The 14,903-nt window shown below is 47.1% G+C and overlaps 1 protein-coding gene across 4 annotated transcripts in view; it reads right to left on the reverse strand.

The window, feature by feature from the left end:
* Positions 1-14,903, reverse strand: part of LOC119971592 (low choriolytic enzyme-like) — a 290,266-nt gene that overhangs the window by 202,288 nt on the left and 73,075 nt on the right. The window lies entirely within an intron of this gene.

Genomic DNA, 14,903 nt, shown 5'->3' on the forward strand with positions numbered 1-14,903 from the left:
CTTTGATGAATCACTTTTCTCAGAAACACTACATTTCTGTACAACCAAACAACTACATGAGTATTACTCAATTTAAAAAACATCAAAACAGTCAACTGCAAAAAATAATTTTGTTTAAATTATTGTGAGTAACCATTTCTTCCTTGATTTCATGGTTTGTCATTCATGTTTAACTGCATGTGCCTTTGGCCTCAATTTTCTGGTCCTGCCCACCAGGGAAGCATCGCAGGTGGGATGAATAATTTAACAGACCAACAAAAGGTGTGTTGACTTTGGGCAGGAATATGAATCAGTAACTCCTGATCAGTGATGATTGATTAATGTAGTATTGAAGTCTGGCACAAATTGGGTTAATGTGGGTCTGGATTTCTTACAGCGATGTAAGAGAATGCATGACTAGGGTCAGTATAGGGTTGGGCAGAGCCTTGTACACAGACAAGCATGGAGAAAGCTCCTGGCGTGAACCATTTACGGTAAATAGAACATAGAACATTACAGCGCAATACAGGCCCTTCGGCCCTCGATGTTGCGCCGTCCTATGAAACCCCTCTAAAGTCCCTCTACACTATTCCCTTATCGTCCATATGCCTATCCAATGACCATTTAAATGCGTTTAGTGTTGGCGAGTCCACTACTGTTGCAAGCAGGGTATTCCACGCCCTTACTACTCTCTGAGTAAAGAACCTACCTCTGACATCTGTCCTATATCTATCTCCCCTCAATTTAAAGCTATGTCCCCTCGTGCTGGACATCACCATCCGAGGAAAAAGGCTCTCAATGTCCACCTAACCCTCTGATCATCTTGTATGCCTCAATTAAGTCACCTCTTAATCTTCTTCTCTCTAACGAAAACAGCCTCAAGTCCTTCAGTCTTTCTTCATATGATCTTCCCTCCATACCAGGCAACATCTTTGTAAATCTCCTCTGTACCCTTTCCAATGCTTCCACATCCTTCCTATAATGCGGCGACCAGAACTGCACGCAATACTCCAAATGCGGCCGCACCAGAGTTTTGTACAACTGCAACATGACCTCATGGCTCCAAAACTCAATTCCTCTACCAATAAAAGCTAACACACCGTACGCCTTCTTAACAACCCTCTCAACCTGGGTGGCAACTTTCAGGGATCTATGGACATGGATACCGAGATCTCTCTGCTCGTCCACACTACCAAGAATCTTACCATTAGCCCAGTACTCTGTCTTCCTGTTATTCCTTCCAAAATGAATCACCTCACACTTTTCTGCATTAAACTCCATTTGCTACCTGTCAGCCCAGCTCTGCAGCTTATCTATGTCCCTCTGTAACTTGCAACATCCTTTTGCACTGTCCACAACTCCACCGACTTTAGTGTCATCTGCAAATTTACTCACCTTCTACGCCCTCCTAAAAATGACAAACAGCAGCGGCCCCAAAACAGATCCTTGTGGTACACCACTAGTAACTGGACACCAGTCAGAACATTTCCCATCAACCACCACCCTTTGTCTTCTATCAGCTAGCCAATTTCTGATCCAAACTGCTAAATCACCCTGAATCCCATGTCTCTGTATTTCCGCAATAGCCTACCGTGGGGAACCTTATCAAATGCTTTACTGAAATCCATATACACCACATCAACTGCTTAACCCTCATCCACCTGTTTGGTCACCTTCTCGAAAAACTCAATGAGGTTTCTGAGGCACGACCTACCCTTCACAAGCCCATGTTGACTATCTCTAATCAAATTATTCCTTTCCAGATGATTATACATCCTATCTCTTATAAACCTTTCCAAGACTTTTCCCACAACAGAAGTAAGGCTCACTGTCTATATTTACTTGCTATCCTCCAGTCTTCTGGCGCTATTTCTGTAGACAAAGATAACTTAAAGATCAAAGCCAAAGGCTCAGCAATCTCCTCCCTAGCTTCCCAGAGAATCCTAGGATAAATCCCATCCGGCCCAGGGGACTTATCTATTTTCACACTTTCCAGAATTGTTAACACCTCCTCCTTATGAACCTCAAGCCCTTCTCGTCTAATAGCCTGTATCTCAGTATTCTCCTCAACAACATTGTCTTTTTCCTGCGTGAATACTGATGAAAAATATTCATTTAGCACCTCTCCTGTCTCCTCAGACTCCACGCACAACTTCCCACTACTGTCCTTGACAGGCCCTACTCTTACCCTAGTCATTCTTTTATTCCTGACATATCTATAGAAAGCTTTAGGGTTATCCTTGATCCTACCTGCCAAAGACTTCTCATGTCCTCGCTTGGCTCTTCTTAGCTTTCGCTTTTGAGCCTTCCTAGTTAACTTGTAACTCTCAAGTGCTCTAACTGAACCATCACGCCTCATCTTTACATAAGCCTCCTTCTTCCTCTTGACAAGTGATTCAACTGCTTTAGTAACCCATGGTTCTCTCGCTCGACCACTTCCTCCCTGCCTAACAGGTACATACTTATCAAGGACACGCAGTAGCTGTTCCTTGAACATGCTCCACATTTCCATTGTGTCCATCCCCTGCAGTTTTCCTCTCCAGTCGATGATTCCTAAGTCTTGCGTACGTGATTGTGTACGTGATTCTTGTAGTTAATAAGTACCTACAATTAACATCCTGAAGACTATGGAGCCAAAATGGTATCCATCAGCCTACAACATGGCAGCAGTGAATGGGAACACCAACATCCTTGTAAAAAATGCAGGGAGAAACTAAAATTCTCAAGAGTAAAAGAGAATGAGAAAAAACATTCTGAACTGAACAAAAGCTAGTGAAGCTGGCCCACATAGGAAAATCAGCAGGATAAAGCTCCAAAGAAAGGCTTGGAAGCTGAAGGCAGAAATGGCTCACTGCAGCAGAAGATTCCATAAGATCTCTTGGAATTCTAGCTTCAATTATCAGGGTGCAGCAAGCCTAGCAGGGATGCATTAAAACTTTTAGGATAAAGCAAGTCCTGAGAAACGTTTAAGTAATCTGCTGGTCAGACAGTCTTTCAATCAGAAAGTAGGACTTTAGCACACTGGGCTAAATTGCTGGTTACTAAGACAGGCCAGCAGCACGGTTCAATTCCTGTATCAGCCTCCCCGAACAGGCGCTGGAATGTGGTGACTAGGGGCTTTTCACAGTAACTTCATTTGAAGCCTACACGTGACAATAAGCGATTTTCATTTCATTTATTATTTAGAAAATTAAGATTAAAGGATCAGCAAAGACCATGATTCAATGCTTTCATGATGCTAAAATTGAAATATATGAAGATAGTCCAAACAAACAGCCATTGTTTTGAATGTTTCCAAGACTGAGCACAAAAGTCATTGCAGCGGGGGTCTCACAAAACCAAAAAAAAGGCAATAAGATATTATTGTTAAGCAAGAAATCAACAAATAAACAGCTAATTTGAAGAAGTACTAAATGTTCTGAAGAGCTTATTTAGCAAGCATAGAAGAACCGGTCAATTCATTCATTAATGATCTGTGCAGGATGTTTGAGGGCTATAAATTTGGAAACCTATAATCTGAATTTATCAGAGATAGAATAGTTATACAGGATTTACTCTTAGTCAATAAAGGTCGAACCTTTGAGAAAGATTTTTGGGCAGTCTGAACTTCAGGTTCATTTTAAGAGTAACCCACGGTTCAAAGGTAATCCCATTGCTCTATTTTTAAAGTAGCACAGAAGCAGAGGCTGGAACTTTCAAGATCCATCATTGCAGGAACCACCAAGGAATATTCGGCTGTCCATTGACTTTCAGCCAGACCAGATGATCCCGGCAATGGGAGGTATTAGGACATTGGACCAGACCCCAAAGTTTGTTTGGATACCAGACAAGAATCCCAAACAATTGTTTTAAATCTTTAAAACTATGAGGAAAAGATACTTCACCCCAGGCGTGATGACTTTGACCAATAGGTATATTTTATGTTAAAACAAACTTTAATTTAAACAAAGATTTAACCACATTAACATCAAATAAAATAGCATTACAATTATAAATTAATCATTTCTTAAATAAAAGGAAAAACTGAAACTTACTATCTATACCTGGTACTAACTCCAATTAAGTAACCAAAGACAATTCAAATGTCACTTATAAATAAAATTAACAGATTATTTGCTTAGCTGTATAGAGGGTTTTGGAGAGAGAGAGAGAGAGATAGAGACCCTTTCAGGAGCAGAACCAGTACACTTCTGCTCAACCCAGGAGCATTTGGCAAATCTGCAGTTCAACTTAAAATCCTTCTCTCTTGTCAGACTCAAATCTGATGGCAAACTGCAAAACCACAGACAGCCCTGGCTCTTCCAATTAATTAAATCATTTGTCTCCCACTAAGATGTCACATGACTGGCTTAGATAACACTAAATACAACCCCTCTTAAATAATCTACTCTCCAGGGAATCTCCAACTCTCAAAACAATATTCCATTAATTCTTCATCTGTAACCAATGGATAAATCAATCATGAATTTGCCTTTTATGACCTCTGCATAGCAGCTTTAGCAGACACAGAATCACTACAGCAGAGAAGGAGACCATTCAGCCCCATTGGTCTGCACTAACCTTCCAAAAGAGCATCCTACCTAGGCTGACTCCCCCACCCTATTCCCGTAACCTCACCTAAATGTTTGGACACTAAGGGTCAATGTAGCATGGCCAATCCACCTAAACAGCACATCTTTGGACTATGGGAGGAAACCGGAGCACCTGGAGAGAGACCATGCATGCACAGGAAGAATATGCAAACTCCATACAGTCACCCAAGGATTGAACCCAAGTCCCTGGCACCATAAGGCAGCAGTGCTAACCACTGTGCCACCTTGCCAGGCATGGAGTCCAGATACCTTAACCTAGGTTCTTTGATAATAACACTGCAACAAATATATACCTTAGCCCAGGCTTTTAAAAATCGTATTGTAACAGATATGAAATATAATCTATACAATTTTCTTTTTAAAAAATATTTTATTGAAGCATTTGTAATTTTCACAATTTAACATATTGACATTTCCAAAACAACCACGCGGGTCGATGCAAAAAATGCCCCCTAAAATAAAAACTCACAATAAACCACGTACCCCACTTGTCCCACCCTATCCCCAATTACCCGTATACTAAATTCCCTGTCCTTATTTAACATAACCATGCCTCCTATCTTCCTCTCCCCCCCCCCCCCCCCCCCCTTTTCCCCCTTACTGCTGACGTTCTGTTTTCGTTAAAGAAATCGGTGAATACCTGCCAACTTCGGGCGAATCCCTCTTTTGATTCGCTTGAAGCAAACTTGATTTTCTCTAGACTGAGAAACCCTACCATATCGCTGACCCACACTTCTGATTTTGGGGGCACCAGGTCCCTCCATCTCAGCAAGATCCATCTCCAGGCCACCAGGGAGGAGAAGGCCAGAAAATAAGCCTCCCTCCCCCCCACCCCCCCTTTGCCCTCGGATCTTCTGACACCCAAAATATTGCTAATTCTGGACTCGGAGTGACCCTACCTTCCAGAACTTCTGACATAACATCTGCAAATCCCTGCCAGAATTCCCTCAGCTTCGGACATACCCGAAACATATGAACATGGAAGCCTGGGGTACCCCCACACCGCCCAGATCTGTCCTCCCCTCCTCGAAGAACCTACTCATCCGGGCTACCGTTATGTGGGCCCTGTGGACTACCTTGAATTGAATCAAGCTGAGTCCAGCACAGGATGAGGATGCATTTACCCTTTTAAAGGCTTTTTCCCACAGTTCAGTTTCCAGCTCCCCTCCCAACTCCTCTTCGCACTTCCTCTTCACCTCTCTGATAGGGGCCCTTCCCACTCTAACAATTCCTTATATTTGTCCGAAACCTTCCCACCTCCAACCCCTGTTTTTGACTGCAATTTATCCTGTAGTCCCCTCAGGGGGAGGCGAGGAAAGCTTGGGACCTGTTCCAGTACAAAGTCCCACACTTGAAGATACCAAAACCTTTTCCCTCCCAGGAAGTCAAACTTCTCCTCTCATGTCTCCAAGGTCGGGAAGCCCTCCTGGATGAATAGATCCCCATACCTCTCAATCCCTGCCTGCTGCCGTACCTTAAAGCCCCCATCCAGCCCCCACCACCCCCTGGGAAAAACCGGTGATTGTCAGCCCCTCCAGTCTCATATGCTGCTTCCATTGCCCCACACCCTCAGGGCTGCCACCACCACAGGACTTGTGGAGTACTGAGCCAGCGAGAACGGCAGGGGCGCCGTCAGTAAAGCCTCCAGACTTGTACCTTTGCAGGATGCTGCCTCCATCCGCCCCCAGACCGACCCCTCCCCAGCTACCCACTTCCTGACCATCGATATGTTGGCAGCCCAGTAATAGTTAATAAAGCTCGGAAGAGCCAATCCCTCTTCCCCACAGGCCCATTCCAAGAGTACCCTCTTTACTCTCGGGATTTTACCCGCCCATATAAACCGCGATATCGCCACATTAATACTTCTGAAAAAAGCCTTTGGGACAAAAATCGGGAGACACTGAAAAAAGAAAAGCAGTCTCGGAAGGACAGTCATCTTCACTGTCTGAACCCTCCCCGCCAGCGTCAGTGGGAGCATGTCCCATCTACAAAATTCCCTTCTCATTTGATCCACTGCTTTGCCCAAATTTAACTTGTGAAACTGCCCCCAATCCTTGGCCACTTGAATCCTAAAACTCTTCACAACCACTTTCAGCTCCTTCAGCCTCCTTTCCTGCCCCCGTGCCTGGATCATGAACATCTCGCTTTTTCCCATGTTTAACTTATTGCCTGAAAATTGCCCAAATTCGCCTAATACCTCCATGATTTTGGTCTTCCCCCACACCGGGTCCATGATATAAAGCAGCAAATCGTCCGCATAGAAAGAGACCCTGTGCTCCAACCCCCATCCCCCCCCCTCCCACCTCCCCCTCCTCACTATTTCCCTCCAGGTATTCGCTGCTCTCGGAGCCATTGCTAAGGGTTCTATGGCCATGGCAAACAGTAATGGGGAGAGCGGGCATCCCTGCCTTGTCCCCCGACAAAGACTAACGTATTCTGACCGCACTCGGTTAGTTCTTACATTTGCCACTGGGGCCTGGTACAGTAGCCGGACCCACTCCACATATCCCTGCCCAAACCCAAACCTGCCTAAAATCCCATAGATTCTTCCACTCCACTCGGTCGAAAGCCTTCTCCACATCCATGACAACTACCACCTCAGCTTCGCACCCCTCGCTGGCATAATAATTACATTAAGAAGCCCCCTAATGTTGGATGTCAGGTGCCTGCCCTTTACAAATCCAGTCTGATCCTCCCTAATTATCTCTATTCAAAAATCCTCTATTCAAGTGGCCAGGATCTTTGCCAATAATTTGGCATCTACATTCAAGAGGCAGATTGGCAGTACGATCCACAACTCTCCATATCCTTGTCATGCTTCAGGATGAGAGAAATTGATGCCTGTGATAACGTTGGGGGGAGTACTCCCAGCTCCTTAGACTTGTTGAAAGACTTAACCAGGAGTGGCCCCAGTAACCCAGAGAACTTCTTATAAAATTCCACTGGGAACCCATCAGGTCCCAGGGCTTTACCCGATTGCATCGCCCCCAGTCCATCTATCACCTCCCCAAGCCCAATCGGGGCCCCCAGGGTCTCCACTAGCTCCTCATTTACCTTTGGGAACTCCAGCCTCCTCAGGAATTGATTCATGCCCTCCTCCCCATCCGGGAGTTCCGACTCGTATAGTTGGCTATAAATTTCCTGGAACACTTCATTCACCGCCTCCGGGTCCGTCATCATCTTCCCCCTCAAATCCTTTATTTTCCCTATTTCTCTCGCCGCCTCTTGTTTCCTCAGCTGATGCGGCAGCATCCTGCTAGCTTTCTCACCATGTTCATATAGAACATAGAACATAGAACATAGAACAGTACAGCACAGAACAGACCCTTCGGCCCTCGATGTTGTGCCGAGCTATGATCACCCTACTCAAACCCACGTATCCACCCTATACCTGTAACCCAACAATCCCCCCCTTAACCTTACTTTTTAGGACACTACGGGCAATTTAGCATGGCCAATCCACCTAACTCGCACACCTTTGGATTGTGGGAGGAAACCGGAGCACCCGGAGGAAACGCGGGCACACACGGGGAGGACGTGCAGACTCCGCACAGACAGTGACCCAGCCGGGAATCGAACCTGGGACCCTGGAGCTGTGAAGCATTTATGCTAACCTCTATGCTACCGTGCTGCCCCTCCCTCTTTTACCCTCCTCAGCTGACCCTCCGCCTTTCCTGTGGAAAGGAGCCCAAACTCCATTTGAAGTCTCTGACTCTCCTTCAGGAGCTCCTCATTTGTATCTCTGAGTATTTCCTGTCCATCTGTAAGATTTCTTCTCCCAACTTGTCCAGCTCCGACCGCTCAGTATTATCTCTGTGGGCTTGAATCAAAATACATTCCCCTCTAATGACCGCTTTCAGTGCCTCCCAGCCCAACCCAGCTGCAGTCTCTCCCGTGTCATTGATCTTTATGTCCCCCTCAAATGGCTTCTCTCAGTCACTCACAGATCTCCTCATCCACTAACAGCCCTGTATCTAGTCTCCACTGTGGGCGTTGGGACATTACCGTGTCTGCCCGTAGGTCTATCCAGTGTGGTGCATGATCTGAGGCCACAATTGCTGAGTACTCAGTGTCCTCAACCCCTGCTAGCAGTGTGTTTTATCTCGCATGAAGAAATCTATCCTGGAGTATGCCTTATGTATATGGGAATAGAATGAATATTCCCTGCTCCTTAGTCTCTCAAATCTCCACGGATCCACCCCTCCCATGCGCTCCATGAACCCCCCACAGTTCCTTTGCCATTGCTGACAGCTTCCCCGACCTAGCACTCAACCGGTCCAGCCTCGGGTCCAGAACTATATTAAAGTCACCCCCCATGATCAGCCGGCGCGAGTCAGGGTCTGGGATCTTCCCGAGCACCTTCCTGATAAACGAGATATCATCTCAGTTTGGGGCATATATATTCACCAGCACCACTACCATTACCCCTAGCTTCCCAGTGACCATAATAAATCTGCCTCACTGGTCTACCTCTATCCTCCCCATCTCAAATGTCACCCTTTTATTAATCAGGATAGCCACCCCCCTTGTTTTAAAGTCCAGTCCTGAGTGAAACACTTGTCCGACCCATCCCTTCTTTAATCTAATTTGGTCTTCCAGCTTCAAGTGTGTCTCCTGTAACATAGCCATGTCCGCTTTTAACTGTCTCAGATGTGTGAACACATGAGCTCTCTTAACCTGCCCATTCAATACATGAACATTCCATGTAATCAGTCTGGTCAGGGGGGCCTTTTGCCCCCCTCCCTTGTCGGTCAACCATGACCTTTCCTAAGCCAGCTCCTGGTCCTTGTTCCACACCTCGCTTGATCCGCCCCTCGGTGGCAACAGCCATCTGATCTCCATCTCCAGTCTCCTAACTGCCCTTACCTGTCAGCAGTACCCCCTCCCGCCCCACCCTCCCCCCACCGTCTTTCCTCAGCTCTCCCCCCACTTTGCTCCTGTGAACCAGCTATCCAGCTAGCTCAGCATCTCCCACCCTCTGGCGTCAAAAAGCCTGCCGACTGCCAGATTCTATCATACCTAGCAATAAAACAAGCATTCAACACAGTAACAACAATCCCAAAAAGCCAACATACCTGCCCCCAAAATGCAGGAAAAGATGCAAACCCCTCCCCCTTTAACCGGCTCTTATCAGTCCTATCTCCTTCAAACAGAAACCAACGCAAAGAAAGAAGCTTCAAGCAGCTTCAGTGAAGTTATGCATGCAAGAATCAACCATCATTCTTACAGAGACTAAAACAGCCCATCACATCTTAAAAGTTCTTCCCTCTGTGATATCATACATAAAGCAGTAAATCAAAATCTAATTACCCATTAAGAGAGGAAAGAGAAAAGAAAAATATTAAAACGCCAAAACCCTTTTCTTCCCGAACACCACAACTTAACTCACAGAATTAAAAGACCAAAATTTTAAACAAGACATACCAAAACATAAAACCATTTTCTCACCTCGCCGCCATCCTGTCTCCTCTCCCAAACTCAGACCCCCACAATTTGAGTTTAAAAGTCATTACACCAGATTGCCAGGTTCTACCCCTCCCTCTTTGACCAATTCTTATAAGTTCCACCACTTTCAAAAGAATCAAACACAATAGAAGAAGCTCCAAGCAGCTTAATCAAAATTATGCATGCAAAAATCAACCAACTTTGTTACAGAGACTAAATCAAAATCAAATTACATAAGACGAGAGAAAAGAAAAGAGAGACAAACATTTAAAAAAATAATAAAGCACACAAACCCTTTTCTTCCCAAACATCGCAACTTAACTCAGAATTAAAAGACTGAAATTTTAAACAAGTCAAAGCAGAACACAGAACCATGTTTCTCTCCTCTCCGGCACTACATCCTGTCCCTCAAACTCAGCCCACCACAATTAGAATTTAAGAGTCCTTAATTTAAGAGTCCTTAAACCAGATTATTGTCTTTCATGAAAGTAACCACCTCTTCCAGAAAATTGAAGAACAGCTCCCGTATCTCATAGGTCACCTAATGCCGGGTATAACAGTCCGAATTTAATGTCTTTCTCAAACAGGGCTGCCTTAACTTTGTTGAAACTTGCTCTCCTCTTTGCGAGTTCTGGTCCCCAGTCTTGGTGTACCCGGATCTCTGATTCTTCCCACATGTACCGTTTCATCTGCCTGGCTCACTTCATGATACGCTCCTTGTCGAGGAATCGATGTAGCCTCACCACCATGGCCCTCAGGATCTCACAACCCTGGGGCTTACGTATGAGCACACTATGTGCCTGGTTCACCTCCAGCGGTTTGTCAAACACATCAACCCCGATCATCTCCTGCAACATCTTCCCCACATACGCTCCCGCATCTGATCCCTCCTTCCTCTTTGGCAGCCCAACGATTCGGATATTTTGCCTGCGAAACCGGTTCTCCAAGTCTTCCACTTTAACAAGCAGTCATTTCTGGCTGTCCTGTAATATGCTAATTTCCAAAGCCATTGCAGTGGACTCCTTCTCTCATTCAGTCGCCAGCTCCTGCAGCTTTAGAATCTCCTGTCCCTTGTTCGTCATTTTCTCCTCCATGCGGTCAATCACCTCCATAATCGAGGCTATCATCTGGGTTGCATCTTCTGTACACACCTTGCGATGCCGGGCAAACCTCTTATCCAGGTACTCGACCCATTGCTCCATTGACCAGTGAGATGGCGTGGACACGCTTTGTCTCGTTACCATTGAGCTCAATGACCTCTGATTCTTGCTTTCACTCATCTTTTGGTTTCTCCTTTTTCGACTCTTATTTGGGCACAATTTCATAAATTGACGGTCACCTCATTTTCCTCTTCCTTCGATCAACTTATGTTGAGAAATTTTCTGAAAAATCTGGCTTAAACACCATTGAAAAAAACACTTAGGGCGGGAGCTGATGAATGCGCGACCATTTACTCTATGGCCGCCACCGGAAGTATCCATATAATTTTCGACAGTTATCACTTCAGGGCTGAAAAATACTGCCCAGTGACTCTTCAGTCCAAGGAAAGCAATTTCCTAACCAATTAGCAGAGAAGCCATGCCAGTGCTGTGGAGCAAAGCACACCCCACAGGTGAAATCAATGTCTGCAGTTTCAGCCCAATTCTTTTAACTGAACAGAAAGAGACACTTTGGAAAACTGTGCAAGGCCAAAACATCTAAAAGCACAGCAAACCTAAAAATGAGTTTGAGAGCAAGTGGCAAGAGGCTCGGTAGCACAGTGGGTAGCCCTGTTGCTTAACAGTTCCAGGGTGCCAGGTTCACTTCCTGGCTTGGGCCACCATCTGTACAAAGTCTGCACATTCTCCCTGGGTCTGTGTGGATTTCCTCTGGGTGCTCAGTTTCCTCCCACAAGTCTTGGAAAACATGCTGTTAGGTAATTTGGACACTCTGTATTCTCACTCTGTGTACCTGAACAGACGCAGGAATGTGTAGACTAGGGGCTTTTCATAGTAACTTAATTACAGTGTTACTATAAGCCTACTTGAGACAATAAAGATTATAAAAATAAAAAAAGCCAGCCAGCTATGCTTCTTGGATGAGATCAAAGATTCTTGAATTTTTTTCTGGAATGTAGTGTGGGGGGTGTATCGGCAGTAGTGGTGGTAGAGCCTGCGGGTGCCAGGTCCCGGAGGGAAACGGTGTCTTGCCGGCCATCGGGGTGTTCAACATATGCGTAGTGGGGGTTCGAGTGCAGGAGCTGGACCCTCTCTACCATGGGGTTGGTCTTATGTGTCCGATAGGGTTTCCAAAGGAGGACAGGGCCCGGTGTCCTCAACCAGGATGGAAGCGAGGCCTCGTGGTAGTTCCCCGAGGGAAGACAAATAAGCGATCATGAGGAGTCTGATTTGTGGCCATACAAAGGAGGGATCTAATAGCATGGAGTGCATCGGGGAGGACCTCCTGCCAGAGGGAGATCGGGAGATTCCTGGACCGTAGGGTCAGTAGGACGGTCTTTCAGACCGTCGTGTTCTCCCTCTCCACCTGCCCATTCCCCCTGGGGTTATAACTGGTAGTCCTGCTCGAGGCGATGCCCTTGCTGAACAGGTACTGACGCAGTTCGTCGCTCATGAAGGATGAACCCCTGTCGCTGTGAACATAGTTGGGGAAACCAAACAGGGTGAAGACGCTCTGATAACCGTGGAGGTGGTCATATGAGGGCATGGGTTGGCTAAAGGGAAACGGGAGAACTCGTCTATAATGTTGAGAAAGTAGGTGTTACGGTTATTTGAAGGGCGGGGCCCTTTGAAATCAATATTCAGGCGTTCAAAGGGCTGGGATGCCTTCATCAGGTGGGTCTTGTATGGGCTATAGAAGTGCGGTTTACACTCCGCGCAGATCGGGCAATTCTTGGTTACAGCTTTGACCTCCTCGGTGGAGAAGGGCAGGTTGCGGGCCTTAATGTAATGGGCGAGCTGGGTGACCCCTGGATGGCAGAGGTCATTGTGGATAGCCTGTAGTCGGTCGTCTTGCGCGCTAGCGCATGTGCCGCAGGACAGGGCATCTGGGGACTCATTGAGCTTCCCAGGACGATATACTTTATCGTAATTATAGGTGGAGAGTTCAATCCTCCACCGCAAGATTTTGTCATTCTTGATCTTGCCCCGCTGTGAGTTGTCAAACATAAAGGCAACCGATCTTTGGTCGGTGATGAGGGTAAACCTCCTACCACGAGGTAGTGCCTCCAGTGCCGCACAGCTTCCACAATGGCTTGGGCTTCCTTTTCGACTGAGGAGTGTCGAAGTTCCGAAGCAGAAAGGGTTCAGGTAAAGAACGCTACCGGCCTGTCTGTTTGGTTAAGGGTGGCAGCGAGAGCGACCTCTGATGCGTCGCTCTCCACCTGGAATGGGACAGACTCTTCTACCGCACACATGGCAGCTTTGGCGATTTCCGCCTTAATGCAGTTGAAAGCCTGGTGAACCTCGGCTGACAGTGGGAAGAGGATGGCCTTAAATAGTGGGCGGGCTTTGTCCGCATACTAGGGGACCCACTGGGCATAGTATGAAAAAAATCCGAGGCACCTCTTGAGGGCCTTGGGACAGTGAGGGAGAGGGAGTTGTAAGAGGGGGCGCATACGGTCCGGGTCGGGGCCCAGGACTCCGTTTTCCACGACATAGCCGAGGATAGCTAGCCTGGTAGTGCAGAAAACGCATTTCTCCTTATTGTAGGTGAGGTTGAGTTTTTGGGCGGTCTGGAGAAATCGGTGGAGGTTGGCATTGTGGTCCTACTGGTCATGGCTGAAGATGGTGACGTTATCCAAGTACGGAAAAGTGGCCCGCAGCCCGTATTGGTCCACCATTCGGTCCATTGCTCGTTGGTACACCAAAACCCCATTCATGACATCAAAGGGGACCCGGAGGAAATGGAAGAGATGGCTGTCTGCCTCGAACGCCGTGTAGTGGCGGTCCTCCGGGCGGATTGGGAGCTGGTGGTATGCAGACTTCAGATCCACCGATGAGAACACGCGGTACTGTGTGATCTGATTTACCATGTCTGCAATCCGGGGGAGTGGGTACGCATCAAGGTGCGTGAACTGGTTAATGGTTTGGCTGTAATCTACCACCATCTGGAGCTTTTCCCCGGTTTTTACGACCCCCACCTGAGCTCTCCATGGGGCTATTACTGGCCTCTATGACTCCTTCACGCAAAAGACGCCGGACTTCGGATCTGATAAACACCCTGTCCAGCAGACTATACCTCCTGCTGCGAGTGGTACTGGTTTACAGTTGGTGGTGAGATTAGCGAAGAGTGGAGGGGGTTCGATTTTCAGAGTTGCTAGGCTGCATAAAGTGAGTGGGGGAAGGGGTCCGCCAAAGCTGAGTGTTAGGGTTCTGAGGTTGCACTGGAAATCCAGTCCTAGGAGGAGAGGGGCGCAGAGGTCTGGGAGCACATACAATTGGAAATTAGTGTAATCGGCGCCCTATATGGTCAGAGTCACAGTAGTGCTCCCCTGTATTTGAACTGAGTGCGACCCCGAGGCAAGGGAGATTGTTTGCTGTGTCGGGAAAATCGGAAGCGAGCAGCGTCTTACCAGATCCGGGTGAACAAAGCTCTCAGTGCTCCCGGAGTCGAACAGGCACGGTGTCTCGTATCCGTTGATCCGGATGGACATCATGGAGCTCTTGAGGTGCTTGGACCGCGACTGGTCCAAGGTGACTGTGCTGAGTTGAGGGTAGTCAGCGGAGTGGTCGGCGGTACTGGGGCAGCTCCGCGATGACTGTCCGCAAAAGTCGTAATCTTCGAGTGGCGTAGCGGGTGATGGCTAAGATGGCGGCCCCCATTGATCGCATGTGGCGGGCGGTGAGGAAGATGGCATCCAAGATGGCCGCCCCCATGGATCACATGTGG

The sequence above is a fragment of the Scyliorhinus canicula genome, chromosome 9 (genome assembly GCF_902713615.1).
Source record: "Scyliorhinus canicula chromosome 9, sScyCan1.1, whole genome shotgun sequence".
NCBI lineage: Eukaryota > Metazoa > Chordata > Chondrichthyes > Carcharhiniformes > Scyliorhinidae > Scyliorhinus > Scyliorhinus canicula.